The sequence below is a fragment of the Diceros bicornis genome, chromosome 1 (genome assembly GCF_020826845.1).
Source record: "Diceros bicornis minor isolate mBicDic1 chromosome 1, mDicBic1.mat.cur, whole genome shotgun sequence".
Lineage (NCBI taxonomy): Eukaryota > Metazoa > Chordata > Mammalia > Perissodactyla > Rhinocerotidae > Diceros > Diceros bicornis.
This window is the reverse complement of record NC_080740.1, coordinates 7,491,915-7,508,520: the sequence shown is the minus strand read 5'-3', so window position 1 is coordinate 7,508,520 and position 16,606 is coordinate 7,491,915. Positions and strand designations below refer to the sequence as shown.

At 39.5% G+C, this 16,606-nt stretch overlaps 1 protein-coding gene across 5 annotated transcripts in view; it reads left to right on the top strand.

The window, feature by feature from the left end:
• Window positions 1-16,606, top strand: part of LHFPL2 (LHFPL tetraspan subfamily member 2) — a 165,404-nt gene that overhangs the window by 33,241 nt on the left and 115,557 nt on the right. Inside the window, exon 3 of one of the 5 annotated variants that reach the window (XM_058567737.1) lies at window positions 12,488-12,543. The exons of 3 other annotated variants lie outside the window; for them this stretch is intronic. The gene's annotated coding sequence lies outside the window, so the exon portion shown is untranslated. Of the gene's footprint in view, window positions 1-12,487; window positions 12,551-16,606 lie in introns of all 5 variants that reach the window. One more of the 5 variants, XM_058567662.1, reaches the window with a different exon arrangement.

Sequence of the window (16,606 nt, the reverse complement as noted above, 5' to 3'; positions counted from 1 at the left end):
AGAAGAGAGTGATAATTAGCATATGTTATGTGCCAGCCACTGCACATTCGTTAGCATACTTAATCTTTACAACCTCCCTGTGGGGTATTAGACCCATTTTATAGATGAGGCAATCGAGGCTCAGTGAGTGTAAGTACTTGCATTAATAACACAACTAGTAGATGGCAAAGCAAGGATGTGAATCCTTTTCTTACCATGCCATGCTGTGAAAGGCTGGGAAAGTCTCTTTGCCTAGTCACTTCTAGTCACCTCTAGAGTACATGGGATAATCCTGGATGTAAGAACCAGGAAAACCAAGTGCATGTTCCAAGTCTTTCATTGTCTTACGAAACCAACTGCCTTTACCCTGCATTCATTTCTCATCCAGGAAACTTACCCATGGCTAAAGAGAGAAATAGCCCACAATGAAAGTAGAAGGCTGACTAAAGAGGCATGATCTCTAAGTAGTAGATTCCATGGATTTGGCCTCATTCTTAGGACCTCTGCTCCTCCAAACCGGTAAAGGGCTTATAGCAATTGGCATTCTTTGCACCAGCAAGTGCATCAGCTTCTGTGCACAACTGCCTGCTCCGTGGAGCCACCCCATCCTTTTGGTGCTTTGTCTGCCAGGAGGACCTCAGGATTGCCAGGTGTGCACGTGGTGGAGCTCACTGGGGAGGAGAGGCCAAGATGAGTCTGTCTGTCCTCGAGCAATTAGTGGACCATCCCACGTGCATCATAAAGGATGGCTCTTTGCTCCATCTTAATTCATTAGGAAATCACTATCTCCTCGGCTCATTTGGTGCGAGCCTTAAGGGCACTTTAAAATGTAAGACCAAGTGCTGCTGTAAAATGGAGTCCAGTGCTTTCATTTCAGCCGCCGGCACCAAGTCTCTGGGCCATTGCGATTTACAGGAGCTGGTTTCGTAGAAGTAATTCTGGGTATTAGGGCAAGGAATGGCAGCCTTTGTGTAGAGCAAATGTGCCGTGGGTAGGTAGTTGACTGCTTATTAGTTTACTCTTTCAGACAAATTATTTTTGTTGCTGTTAAAAATTAATTTTAATAATTGCTTTTGGATCAAGCTGTTGAATAACTGAGCCAAGTTTTCACGCCCCATGAACTTTTATAGCAAACTCACCTCTCTTTATGGAGTTATTATGAGGATGATATTTATAAAGCACTTTGCTTAATGGAAGGCTCGATTAAGCCTTCCATTATATGGAAGCAGAGGAATAGTCGTCATATTTTCAGAGTTTTGGAGGAATGATTATACAATGGCATTTCAGTTCTAAAAGACGCAAATCATACTCTACTACTACTAACCATTTGCTTTAGTGGCTATTTTCCTGTTTTTAATTTCTAAAGGGAAATCTATGCAAAAGACTAGGGTGATTTTTATATTTCCATAACATTATTCAAGTAGTTAAAAAAATCTCTTTAATCTGAGAGGAAATGTTTTCACAGTATCAGTTTGAATAGTAAGCAGGTAGTAGGAAATGCTCCATTGTCAATGAACAGCTAACTTTGCATTAATCTGTAACAAAATATCTAGTGAAAGCACAGTCTTTTACTATAAAAGAATATGTTTTTTTCTGTCTTACTGTTCTCTTTTGTTTTGCCTCTTGGAGGAAAAACACCAAAAAATAAAAATTGTTTTGTTGTTTCAGAGAGAAATACACTCCCTAGAAAGGACCATCTTACAGTGTACTGTGGGTTTTTAAAAAGTGAAGCACCTACCGTGTGTGTGTGTGTGTGTGTGTGTATTCTAAAAGCTTGTCTGTACCACGTGTGGGGAAAATGGAATTAAAAAAAGCCTCCCTTTGTGGCCTCAGTACATTCTGAGTTTTAACAACAGGCATTCAGTAAACCTTCAAGTTTGAGCTCCCATACAATCCATCATACATACAGCAGCTGTCAGGATTGTTAAAAATGTAAATTAGATCGCAGATTAGACTGCATTCTCTCCCTGCTTTAAATCTTCCAGTCCTCTACTGTTGCACGTGGGATAAAATCCAGATTCCTGGTCAAGATGCACTCTGCCCGGGGTGATCTGGTCCTTCCGGCTTCGCCAGCCCCAGCTAATTCTGCTCCAGCCCTGAGACCTGTCTGTCTGGTCCTCAGTCACCAAGCTCCTGCCCCTCTCAGAGCCTTCACCTGCGGCCGTTTTCCCGGCCTGCAGTGCTCTTGCCCCCGGTCCCTGGCCTGCCTGCCTGGGGCTCCGGGCTCAGCTTGGCACCAGCTCAGGCTCTGGTATGTCATCTATTGCAAATGGAGCCCGGAAGCTTCATGGGCCAATGTCAGATAGTGATTCTTACCTGTCAGGGTGCAGAGACTGACAGTGGACAGAGTTCAAGGCCCAGGCTGGGTTCCACCTGGAAAGTCTGTTTTCTCTGCCTCAGCCCACATTGACCTCGCCCTGCTCTGCACTGTCGTTGCAGCCAGGCCACATAGTTTAGAGCTATTGTGCTCCTGCCCATTTGGCTGTCAGCTCTGTGATGGAGGGCAGGCACTCTTGTGATCCCTTGAATGATGAACACTGGCATTGTGTTTCGTTTGCTCTTAAAGACTAGTGCCTTGGAAGAATTTATATCTCCTCCCCTTTGTTTATTTGCTCATAGCAACTAATAAACTTTTTTTTTTTTTTGCAATAATAAAGCAGTGAAACTTTAACTGAGTCTGAGCTGCACCATTCCTCTGCTTCTGGCTTCTTGGGGAGAAATACTCAGACCTCCTATTAATGCCCATGCAACGCTCCTCTCTTTACTTAGGGTCTAATCACATCTTTTTGCCCTATGATAGGTGTCAGAATATTGGTGCCATCCCTGCATATGGCCAAAACCACATTTTCCAAATAGATAAAGAATTATTCAGGAATGCACAGGAGAGAGAGGTGGAGGGCTGGGGAGGGAGAGGGAAAAAAAGAGGGGGAGAGGAGAGGAGGAGGGGGAGGAAGGAACAGCAGTCACTCTAGCATCTTATCTTTGCTGCTTCAGTTGTTAGAGAGCCTGGCCTCTGAGGATAGTCTACACCCAAGGGACTACTGATAGTGTACTTTTCCCTGGAGTGTGTTTATGTTTACATAATAGCCTTTGTGCTTAATGTCTTGTTTGCTGAGATCCTGAAGTTTGGGAATATATGAAGCATGTTAAGGGGCCTTCTCCCCTTTGCCCTCCCTAGACCACCTCCAGTGCAGACCACAGTTCTGGATCCACAGTGGACCTCTATTATGGACCTGTTCACTGGTAGTTGTTCTAGATCCTTTGCTCCTTGAGTGGAATCTTGTCAGTAATTGGTGGGCATGCTTTCTGATCTCGCCAGACTGAGTCTTTCCCAGTGAGCTGCTGGCTGCCTCCTATCTTCTCCATTCTCCCACTCCCTTTTGGTGAAGATTCATTTTAGCACCCGTTCCCTGCTGAGACAGGGCCACGTGCTGAGTACAGAGGGCCCAGCTAGTACTTCCTGAACCAGGACCTGCTGTCCTACCCTGCCTCTCATGGAGTTCCAGAGCTGGAAAACGAGCATGTGCTGCCGAGGAGGCTGGTGGTCCATTGGGCTTGGGTGGGACTGACTGGAGGTCGCTCTGCCCAGCTCTGTCCATGGGAGTCTGGGTAGATGACTCCAGTTATATGGGGAGCTGCCAGCCAAGGCAGGCACTTTACCAACCTGAGGACTCTGCTTCCTTTGAGGGCTTCTGATGTATGGCAGTGAATTTTCATCCTATAACTACAGGATGACTGTTATTCTCTCTATAAAAAGATTCTTTTTTATTTTTTTTTTAATAATTTTATTTATTTATTTTTCCCCCCAAAGCCCCAGTAGATAGTTGTATGTCATAGTTGCACATCCTTCTAGTTGCTGTATGTGGGACGCGGCCTCAGCATGGCCGGACAAGTGGTGCGTCGGTGCGCGCCCGGCATCCGAACCCGGGCCGCCAGCAGCGGAGCGCGAGCACCTAACCACTAAGCCACGGGGCCGGCCCTAAAAAGATTCTTTTTTAAAAAAAGATATATCAATGACTTTCCTCCCCCAAAATAAAAGAAGCTTAATTTTCTGGTTTCTTTTCTGTTGTTTAAAGAAAATGTTTATTGTAGAAAGTTCAAACAAAACATGAAAGTACAAGTAAAGGGCAAACCATGCCAAGCAGCCACCTTCTAAAGATAATTATTGCCCATATTTTTGATGATCATCATGCAAATATACACACAGCCTTAGACATATGAGATCATGTTGTAAAGCATTGTTTTATTTTTTTCTTCACAATAGATTGTGCTAGTCTTTCCATGTCAATAAATTTAGATGCCTCCTTTTTAATATCCAAAGACTATTCCATTGTATGACTGTGCTCTTATAGATGGAATATTTTCCCATTTACGGAAAATAATGCTTTAATGCTCCATTAAACATCCTTGTGCTACACCTGTCTAATTATCTCATAGGGTAAATGGATTAAATCTACTGAGTCAGAGTATAACTATTTTGGATTTTCATGCAGGTTGACAAACTACCTGCAGAAAGATCGAACCATTTTTTATCATTTCGTAATGAAGGAAAGCCTCTTACTTTCTTTAATGTTGTTCTCTAATGTATTATTTTCCCCAAACTTTTTAGTTACTTTTTTTTTCTTGGCATATAATAGACTTTGGATAACTATTTAAGGAGAGGTTTAATGATTTCTTTTTTGTAGCCTCAGTGGTTAAACACCAAAAATGTATATCCAGTGTGTATTTTCCCTTACATTATTCTAACATGCAGTTATGTCTTTTTTTGACTTTCTTTTTTTTTTTTAAAGATTTTATTTATTTATTTATTTTTCCCCCCAAAGCCCCAGTAGATAGTTGTATGTCATAGCTGCACATCCTTCTAGTTGCTGCATGTGGGACGCGGCCTCAGCATGGCCGGAGAAGCAGTGCGTTGGTGCACGCCCGGGATCCGAACCCGGGTCGCCAGCAGAGGAGCGCGCTCACTTAACTGCTAAGCCACGGGGCTGGCCCTTTTTTTTGACTTTCATGTTAAGTAATCATCACATTGGAGGTTATGCAATTAAAACAGTGCCCTGTTTTAGTCTCTATTTTGGATAATCTGTCATGTTCCCTAATTTAATATTACTCCTAAAACTTTGCTAAAGAGAGCTTTTTGGCAGTAAAAGTAGCAAATGCTATTTTGTTATTTGATACAAATTTAAAAAAAGAACTCTTGAGTTCTTATTTGGAGGTGTAATCTTCAGGTGAGTTTACTAGCATTTCCACTATGGAAGCACTGCTTTCATGACCGTCTCTGGTTTCTTCTAGAATGTTTTCTCCATTCGTTTCAGTCTGTGAGAGTTTTCCCAGATCTGTGTGATTAATGACCTGTTGTTCCACCTCTTTGAACTTTATCTCCTTCATCTCGTTTGTCCATCCCCTGGTGTCACCTGAAACTTTTTACCAGTTCATTGGTTAACTGTTTATCTTTCTTTTACACTTTCTTGAGTTCATCTAATGATAAGGATATCATGTATCTTCCTAAAAAGCTTTTTAGTGTGTGTTCTTTTACTGCCCAGGATGATCTAATATTTAACATTCCTTATATGCTCCCCTTGTCTGGACGTTGCACACATCCACGAAAGGTAGACTTTGCCTGTTGAGATTCTTGCAATAACAAGGTGTAGGCACCTTTAGCTTAGGGGAAAAAACACCGCCCACTTGTTTGGGAAAGTTTTTCGATGTCTTGTCCCCTTATCAGGTAAAGCCTTCTAGAAGGTATAGACTTCTCATGTTGAATTTTGTTTGAAAAGGGATGGAGAGAAGGAATGACTAGTGAAGAGGCTAGACTAGAATAAAATAGAAAGGAGGGGTGGGAACCAAGAGGAGGGAGGTAACTAGGATGCATAAAAAAGACATTTTGGAGGAGGTTGTTGGAGTAAATATAGCAAATTTTATTTGTTTATTAGGTCATTTATTTTTAAATGTCCTCTGTTCATGTCAGAATGGCAAAATAGAAACCTATGGGAGAAGATACACCACAGTTTGGGTGTGGATTGGTAAAAGAGGCAGGACTATGATAGACTCAGTGGGGCTGCTGTCATGTCATATCCAGTCCGCAGGCTGCAGTGCTAATCAGAACCCAGGTAACTTCCAGGGGGACAATGAATAAAGTGTCTGCTCAACCATGCAGCCAAAGGCCAGGGTTACTGGCTACTGGGTGACAATTCATATTGTTTTCCAGCAAACAGCTGGCTTCCCCCAGTGTCTGAGTATGCTCATGCAGAGTGTATGGAAATGACTCTTTGAGGACACTAAGGTACCATTTAATGAACTCTTCCTTCAGTGCTATTTAATAACTACAATCTTAGTGCAGTAAGTGGTGGTTAATTATTGACTCTTTGAGCCACTGGGGAACCATTGAGTAGTTACTTCTTCATTGCCATTTAATAAATTTCTGTCTTGTACATTAAATAGCACTGAGCAATAATTCACTGCCTAGTCCCTGGTGGCCTAAAAAAGTTAATGCCGCTTCTAGAGACACTCATCTGAAACCAGATGGTCACTTAGGTGTAGAGAAAGTAAAGGTGCAATAACGTCTTTCAAATCAGTGGTCCCAGACTTTTGAATTTCATATGGACCAGTTTTGTGTGTGTGTGTGTTTTATGTTTAGAGACTGACATAAGGTTGTTAAATTTTTTATTTTGTCTGGTTTTGTTCCCCTGAAGCAGCCTGACTCGAGCACATTGCCCCGGGCATAGCGGGCACTTGGTAAATATCAGTTGAGTTGAATCGAGTTATGTATTTTAGGACAGAATTTTTGCTGGTGACACCTGTTTAATTTTGTTATTGTTTCATCAGAGCTCATATTAGAGATGTTAATTTTGTAAAATGTGTTATGGAATGTGGTTCACTAAAGAAATTTCACTTTATATGGGATTGTGAGACTTGAATAGCAAATATGAAAGCTTTGGAAGGACCTCAGACCAGATTGTTGATGTAAGGTAATTAATATTGTCTGCTGACAATGCTATGCAGAAATAATTCATCTTTGGATTATGTTAAATTTGGGGGAATTCTAAGATGTAGAGCTGATTAATCCAAAGATAACTGAACTACAGGTTGTTGTGTCCTGACTCCTGAGTTAAATTTGTGACAGATCAAAGGAGAAAATGGGTCAGTCAGAATGATTTAGTTAAGATTGATACTTTCAAGTGGAAGCATAAAGACACGACCTTTTCTGTGATTTTGCCTGTCGTAGAAGCCAGGTATGTTGTAAGGTGAGCTGTCTGAATTCAGTCTGGTTGAGGTAGTATCATAGTCATGGTAGCAATGATGACGTAAAAAACCTAAAAATCCCGGTAAGTATTTTGAAGGATGGTGGAGGAATGATTGACAGCCTATGGGCACAGAGAAGTGGCCTATGAAACAGGTTCCTGGGATGGCTGATGCCCCTGCTGTTGCCATCTATTTTCCAGACACATGTCATCCTGTTCAGCTTTTGAAGTTGAGTTGATTTCCTGTAGAATGTCTAGTTTTGTCAGCTAATCAATGGTTAATTGAAACACTTTTCACTAAACTCGTCTTCCTAGTAATGTTTAAAACAATTTAAACCCTAGCCAAGCCACGGCTTCTGTCACCTGGCTTCAGAAGCCCATTAACACATGCAAAGTCTACACTGGGGCTGAATAACCTTTTCTTACTGCAAGTCATAGAAACCTCCCTCACATTTTCTGATAAAACACATTTCTAAAAGATGAGTTTTCAGACACAATATTTTGTACAGATTCAATCAGCAAATTACTAAAGTACAAAACTCTGTAAACACATTGCTCAGACCTAAAGTTACGTACATTCTGTTAGAAAGTTCACCCTGTCTTTAATCCTAGAGGTTTATGCTCTGGTTTAAGTAGAAGGGATTTAGAGAGTTCATAAAAGCGCGAGATAGAATAAACAAGAAGGATTAGAGGAGTGTTTTCTGAGCAGCACTGATGGGGAACCTCGTACCTCATTACTCTCCCAGGGACACTGTTGACTTTAGTGTAAAGCCAGCCTTCAAGAAGCTATGGAGCAGACAGCTGTTTTAATAACACAAATTAAGAACTTAATTCACTGATCAGAGAGTGCATGTGATGTGGGCATGAACACAAGGGTCTCTGATCACGTAGCAATGTAGCATTTGTCTCTGTTGACTGTTCAGTTTGAGTTTCTTCAGCAGCTTTACGCCCACCCCCACCAACGATAGCAGGTGGGGTTCTCCTGTCTCTCCCTGTCTGATTTTGGTTATGAAATTGTTTCCGAGTGGGATTGTTTTATGGTTTTAAGTGGTGCGTATGTACTGTTGCACTGAAAATATTTAGTGTTATTGTAATTTTACATGCCCCGTATCTCTATTAACCATATTCTGCTAATTTTGAATAGCCCATTTAGTATTTCCTTGTTTTATGTGTCAGTGTGCTCCGCTAGCCCTGTCTTAGGGCATCTGAACTCTTTCCAGTTTGAGGCTGGCGTAAGTGGTGCTGCTGCAAACATCGTTAAGCAGATTGCTCCCCCCTCATTGGAGTCCCTTCTTGGGGATATATTTCCCCAAAGAGAAATCCCTGGCAAAGGGTGTGGACTCTTTTGTAGCTCTTGTTCTGTGTTACTACTTCCCATTTGCTTCAAGGGCCCTCTGAGTAGATATAATGAGAAGGAAAAAACGACTGGAAGGAAAAGGAATTGTCTCTGAGATTTGAAACCTTTCTACTGGTGAGATAACAACAGTTCTCAGATATCTAAATTGAGACTTAGCTTGCTGTCCACTAATCAGTTTGGTGTTGTCGTTAAGAGCCTGGGCTGTGGAGATAGCCAGGCGTGGGTTCAAGTCCATCACGTCACTCCTCTGAGCCTCAGTTTCTGTCTTCATAAATGCGTGTAACAGCACCTGCCTCGCCGTGGGTGGCGGTGAGGTGGAAATGAGATAGTGTGCTATGGAGTGGGTAGTTGGCACACGCCTGGCTCATGTTCAGTGCTCAGTGAGTGAGAGCTGCTGTGCTGTGCTCTGACTGGGGGGCCTGTGGCAGCAGACCTGTGAGTTGGGGTTCATGCAGCATTGGCAGGTTGTTCCCCAAAGTCCTTGGGCTCTAGGAGTCTTCTTGGGTGTGTTCACTGCACTCCGGTCAGCGTTCTTCTGCCGGGGGAAAGTTCTCACAGTGCAGCCTTGTATGTGAATGGATACTGATGGTGAAGGGTCGCTGTGATGTAGACTGCCCCACAGGCAGGTGTTTGTCCTTTAAGAATAAACAAATAAGAAATAAATCTAATAAGGGTATCAACCATCTCTGTGTAGCAAACTTAGAGGCCATTCTTTTCTGGTACCATACTTCTTCATTTGGATAATAAAAGGAGAATTCGAGAAAGATGTGTTCCTTTCAATCCTAGATTTCCTTACCTGGAATAAAATGCCTTTAGAGAAGCTGGCAGATAAGAATTTTAAGTTGTTTGGGTTTTGTAAGAAAATGTTATACCTACTTTCCTGTGACATTAACAGAAATCTTTCTACCTTACAACTAGCTAATGTTAAAAAGTCAAAGAAGCTTCAGTGTCATTTGGACCTTATTTTTTAATTTTTCCTATTTCCCATCTTCGTTGCCATCATCATCCCCTTTAACCATGTGTGTATTTTGGATCAGTGATTTGTCGTTCTCTCTGCAGAGTGTGTAACAGATTTGCCTTCCTTTTATGGAAATTTCGATGGAACCCCTTTTATTTTTATTTATTTATTTTCATTAATTTATTTTTTATTGTGGTAACATTGGTTTATAACATGTATAAATTTCAGGCGTACATCATTATACTGCTATTTCTGCATAGATGGAACCCCTTTTAAATGTGGTACCATATTTCACTAGTGTTTTTAGAGGAAGAGTCTGGACTAGTTGTGTGTGTGCATGCGTGCATATTTTACACATTGATATATTTTTTAGAAACACTTTTTACTTTTTTGGGTTTGAGGAGTTTAACTTCCCCGCCCACTGATTCCTTCATTGAGATCCAGCTACAACATTTACAGCTGTTCAGCAGTGTTTAACCAGGGATGTGGTGACTTGACATCTGTGCTTCCACTGCTGGATGAACCTGAGGCTCTGAGGAAAATGACTTTTCTGTGAGGAGACTGACGGGTTGGAGAAGTAGCTTCCCCTACCCTCCTCCTCAGTCCCCTGGCTTCTCTTCTTTCTCCAGCAAGTTAGCAAGCGGCCTGATGAGAATGCTGCCAACACGGGGCATTTCATCCTGTGTCTGCTCTAGCCCTGAGGAATGCTTGTGAGGGGTTGAAAGGTTTTGGTTCGTTTTTTCTTTCTAATGCTGTTGAATGCATTGGTGGTATAAGTTTGCTACATAGAGATAGTTGATCCTCTTATTAGATTTAGTCCTTATTTGTTTGTTTTTAAAGAAGAAACAGCTGCCTGTTGGGGAGTCTGCCTAGCTCACCAGGCCCTTCACTATGAATCTTAATTCATGTACAAGCCTGAGAATAATTTGCTTGTTAGTGGGCACTTATCCTGGGCAGAGGAATACAGCGAATGATCCATGACGCGACACTCCTGGGAGCTTCTGCTCTGGGACTTGCATTCTCAATGGTGGTTTTGTGAAAATGGTAGAATCATCTCAGCTTAATAAATCTCAAGGCAAACCAGATCACCCCATCAAGAAAAGGCATCTGGTCTGTTACCTCACCCTCACAAAGAAGTCAACGGTCTAAATATTTATCACGCTCAATGTCACCTCATTTCTCCTTTCATCACCAGACCAAATGGTAGGAGTTGTTCTACTTCATTATATTTTCAGAGTTTGTCCTCTGAGGCTTCCCTGCCTGTTGTTACTTGATCTTTCAGGCTTGAGTGCCCCCCTCAAGGGGGCCTGCAGGGTCACTCTTACGTGGGGGTTGGGCAAATGGGAAACATGCTGGTCAAGTGTGGAGCAGATTTAAATGTGATTTCCTTTTCCTTTTTAGTCTTTTTGGAGTTTTAGTTAAGTTTTTTTTTTTTACAGCTGATTTGAGTTCAGACACAGGCCAAAATGGAGCATCGTCTTGGTTGTCTGCTATTTTTATGTTCCATTGTGGAAAGTATTTTCTTAATCAGAACATTTACTTTAGCTGCCACCTTTACAATACTTTGTTAGTGCTATCTCTCTGAAGAGGAAGTATATTGTCCGCTTGCATTCATTAGTCCTCTATGTCTCTGAAAGCTTTATGATTTGAGTTTTGAAACTCAGAAAGTAGAGAAATAATCTTTTGACCCAGGTTAACTTTATCTTCTCTTTTCATCACCCCCAAACCCGAACTGAAGAATTTACTGATTACCTCTTACTGTGAAACTTTGGTATGGCCACATATTGGGAAAATAACATGAAATAACAAGGCTTTTGTTAGAAATGGTATCTAGTTTGCTCACTTGACAAGAATATATCTGTAATTTTTTTATTTGAAAGGCTCCTCTTAAAGGGAAAAACATCACCTTAAAATTTTCAAAACTATTTAGGAATTTAGCAGGTACAGTGCTCTCAACTTTAGTCTTTCAAAATAATTTTCACACGTGAAAAATCTCCCTTTGTTTGATCTCCTCTGCTTGCCCAGGTGGCAGCTCTTTGTGAAGAGTATATTGCTTGCTCATTGTTAATCTAAGTGAGAGATTAATTGCTGAAAGTCACAATTAAGATTGGCTTGGTCACTTAAAATCTTTTAGTCAGAGATTTGACTTTGAACAGTCACTTCAAAAATTCTGTCTTTTCAGGCATTTTCTAAAGAAAACTCCAGAAACTGCCAATAATTTGAGGGACAATATGAAAAACCCCAGATTTAAGGGATAGCGATCCCTTAGGCTGGCTGCGGCAGTTATACATGCAGAAGGACGTCTCCCATTGTGCTCACCATCGTGCCATTATTTGTGCCAAGTCACATGTAGGCAGGATTCCAAGGCTAGATAGTAAGCCTTTTTTCTTTTTTTAATTTTATTGAGGTCACAATGGTTTATAATGTTATATAAATTTCAAGTGTACATCATCATATTTCAGTTTCTGTATAGCCTGCATCGTGTTCACCACCAAAAGTCCAGTTTCCATCCCTCACCATACACGTGTGCCCCATTTGCGCTCCCCCCACCCACTTCCCCTCTGGTAACCACCAATCTGTTCTCTATATCTATGTGTATGTTTGTCTGTTTATCTTCCACATATAAGGGAAGTCATACAGTAATTGTCTTTCTCTGTCTGATTTATTTCGTTTAGCATAATACCCTCAAGGTCCATCCTTGTTGTTGCAAATGGCACAATTTCATCTTTTTTTATGGCTGAGTTGTGTTCCGCTGTATATATATACTACATCTTCTTTGTCTATTCATCTGTTGATGGGCACTTAGGTTGCTTCCAAATCTTGGCTGTTGTGAATATTGCTGCAGTGAACATGGGATGCATATATCTTTTTGAATTAGTGTTTTCATGTTCTTTGGATAAATACCTAGAAGTGGAATAGCTAGATAATATGGTGTTTCTATTTTTATTTTTTCAGAAATCTCCATACTGTTTTCTACAGAGGCTGCACCAATTTACGTTCCCATCAGCAGTGTATGAGGTTTCCCTTTTCTCCATATCCTCTTCAACACTTGTTATTTCTTGTTTTTTTAATAATAGCCATTCTGGTGGGTGTGAGCTGATCTCATTGTAGTTTTGATTTGCATTTCCCTAATAATTAGTGATGTTAAACATCTTTTCATGTGCCTGTTGGCCATCTGTATATCTTCTTTGGAAAAATGTCTTTTCATACCCTCTGCCCATTTTTTGATCGGGGTTTATTTGAGTTGTATGAATTCTTTATATATTTTAGATATTAACTCCTTATCGGATATATGATTAGCAAATATTTTCTCCCAGTTGGTGGGTTGTCTTTTCATTTTGTTCCCGGTTTCCTTTGCTGTGCAGAAGGTTTTAATTTGATGTAGTCCCATTTGTTAATTTTTTTCTTTTGTTTCCCCTGCCTGAGGAGACATGATATTCAAAAAGATACTGCTAAGACCTATGTCAAAGAGCATACTGCCTATGTTTTCTTCCAGGAGTTTTATGATTTCCGGTCTTACGTTCAAGTCTTTAATCCCATTTGAGTTAATTTTTGTGTATGGTGTAAAATAGTGGTCCAGTTTCATTCTTTTGCTTGTGGCTGTCCAGTTTTCCCAACACCATTTATTGAAGAGACTTTCCTTTCTCCATTGTATGTTCTTGGCTTCCTTGTCGAAAATTAGCTGTCCACACATGTGTGGATTTATTTCTGGGCTTTCAATCTGTTCCATTGAGCTATGTGTCTGTTTTTCTGCCAGTGCCATGCTGTTTTGATTACTATAGCTTTGTAGTATATTTTGAAATCAGGGAGTGTGATACCTCCAGCTTTGTTCTTTTTCCTCAAGATTGCTTTGGCTATTCGGGATCTTTTGTTGTTCCATGTAAATTTTAGGAATCTTTGTTCTATTTCTGTGAAAAATGTCAGTGGGATTTTGATAGGGATTGCATTGAATCTGTAGACTGCTTTAGGTAATATGGACATTTTAACAATGTTAATTCTTCCAATCCATGAGCATGGAATATCTTTCCATTTCTTTCTGTTTTCTTCAGTTTCTTTCAATAATGTCTTACATTTTTCAGTGTGTAGGTCTTTTACCTCCTTGGTTAAATTCAATCTTAGGTATTTTATTCTTTTTGTTTGATTGTAAATGGGATTGTGTTCTTGATTTCTCTTTCTGCTAGTTTATTGTTAGTGTATAGTAGTGCAACTGATTTTTGTATGTTGATCTTGTACCCTGCAACTTTACTGTATTCATTAATTATTTCTAATAGTTTTTTGGTGGATTCTTTAGGGTTTTCTGTATATAGAATCATGTCATCTGAAAATAGTGACAGTTTTACTTCTTCCTTTCCAATTTGGATGCCTTTTATTTCTTTTTCTTGCCTAATTGCTCTGACTAGGAATTCCAATACTATGTTGAATAAGAGTGGCAAGAGTGGGCATCCTTGTCTTATTCCTGTTCTTAGAGGAATGGCTTTCAGTTTTTCACTGTTGAGTATGATGTTGGCTGTGGGTTTGTCATATATGGCCTTTATTATGTTGAGGTACTTTCCTTCTATTCCTATTTTATTGAGAGCTTTTATCATAAATTGATGTTGAATCTTTTCAAATGCTTTCTCTGCATCTATTGAGATAATCATGTAGTTTTTATTCCTCATTTTGTTAATGTGGTGTATCTGTTGATTTGCGGATGTTGAACCATCCTTGCATCCCTGGAATAAATCCCACTTGATCATGGTGTATGATCCTCTTAATGTATTGTTGTATTCGATTTGCTAATATTTTGTTGAGGATTTTTGCATCTGTGTTCATCACCGATATTGGCCTGTAATTTTCCTTTTTTGTAATGCCCTTGTCTTGTTTTGGTATCAGGGTAATGTTGGCTTCATAAAATGAGTTAGGAAGCATCCTTCTTCTTCAATTTTTTAGATGAGTTTGAGAAGGATAGGTATTATATCTTTGAATGTTTGGTAGAATTCACCAGAGAAGCTGTCTGGTCCTGGACTTTTGTTTTTTGAGAGGATTTGATGACTGTTTTAATCTCTTTGGTTGTGATTAGTCTATTCAGATTCTTCTTGATTCATTTTTTGGAGGTTGTATGATTCTAAGAATTTATTCATTATGTCCAGATTATCCAATTTGTTGACATATAGCTTTTCATATATGTATTTATGTATATATGTATGTATTTCATATAGTATTCCCTTATAATCCTTTATATTTCTGTGGTGTCTATTGTAATGTCTCCTCTTTCATTTCTGATTTTATTTATTTGAACCTTCTCTCTTTTTTTCTTAGTGAGTCTAGCTAAGAGTTTGTCTATTTTGTTTATCTTCTCAAAGAACCAGCTCTTTGTTTCATTGATCCTTTCTATTGCCTTTTTAGTCTCTATTTCATTTATTTCTGCTCTGATTTTTATTATTTCCTTCCTTCTACTGACTTTGGGCTTCATTTATCCTTCTTTTTCTAGTTCTTTTAGGTATAGTGTTAGATTGTTTATTTGAGGTTTTTCTTGTTTCTTGTGGTAGGTCTACATTGCTACATACTTCCCTTTTAGTACTGATTTTGCTGCATCCCATAAGTTTTAGTATGTTGTGTTTTCATTTTCATTTGTCTCTGGGTATTTTTTAATTTCTCCTTTGATTTCTTCCTTGATCAAGTAGTTGTTCAGGAGCATGTTGTTTAGTCTCCACATATTTGTGGCTTTTCCAGCTTTCTTCTTGTAGTTGATTTCTAGTTTTGTACCATTGTGTCAGAAAAGATACTTGATATGATTTCAATCTTCTTAAATTTATTGAGGCTTGCCTTGTTTTCCATCATATGGTTTATCTTTGAGAATGTTCCATGTGCACTTGAGAAGAATGTGCATTCTGCTGCTTTTGGATGGAATGTTATATATATATTCATGTATGTATTAAGTCTATCTGGTCTAGTGTTTCATGTAAGGCCAATGTTTCCCTATTGATTTTCTGTCTAGATGATCTATCCATTGATGTAAGTGGGATGTTAAAGTCCCTACTGTTACCGTGTTGCTGTCAATTTCTCCCTTTGGGTCTGTTAATAGTTGCTTTATATACTTTGGTGCTCTTATGTTAGGTGCATATATATTAATAATTGTTATGTATTCTAGGTGGAGTGTACCTTTTATCATTAGATAATCTCCATCTTTGTCTTTTATTATCTTTTTTGGCTTGAAGTCTATTTTGTCTGATATAAGTATGGCTACACCCACTTTCTTTTGCTTGCCGTTTCCTTGGAGTATCATCTTCCATCCCTTCACTCTGAGCCTATGTTTGTCTTTAGAGCTGAGATGGGTCTCCTGGAGGCAGCATATTGTTGGGTCTTATTTTTTAACCCATCCAACCACTCTGTGTCTTTTGATTGGTGAATTCAATCCATTTACATTTAGAGGGATTATTAATGGATGAGGGCTTACTACTGTCATTTTATCTTTTGTTTTCTGGTTATTCTATATTTGCATTGTTTCTTTTTCCTTGTATTTTTGTCTGCCATTTCAGTTTGCTAGTTTTCTGTGATGTTTTTCTCAGTTTCCTCTTTATTTATGATTTGTGGCTTTGCTCTGATTTTTTGTTTTGTGGTTACCATGAGGTTTTTGGAAAATCTCATGGATGAGGTAGTCCTTTTTCTGCTAATAGCTTATCTCCATTAGCCTATGCAGGTTCCTTTTCCTCTTCTCCTTCTGTGTTTTTGTTGTCACAAATTGTCCTTTTTTGTGTTGTGAGTTTGTTATCAAATCGAAGTGGTTATAATTATTTTTGATGCTTTCTTTCCCTTTAGCCTTTATTTTATAATTAAGTGCTTATATAGAGTTGTAGTTTTCTGATTCTGTCTCTTTCTTTATTACCTTGCTCAAAGCTTTGTAAACTTTTGCCTTTTTGTTTCAGGTAGGAGGGCTCCTTTCAATATTTCTTGTAAGGCAGGTCTAATGGCGATGAACTCCTTCAGCTTTTGTTTGTCTGGGAAAGCTTTTATTTCTCCTTCATATCCAAAGGATAACGTTGCTGGATAGAGTATTCTTGGCTGATAGTTTTTGTCTTTCAATATTTTAAATAT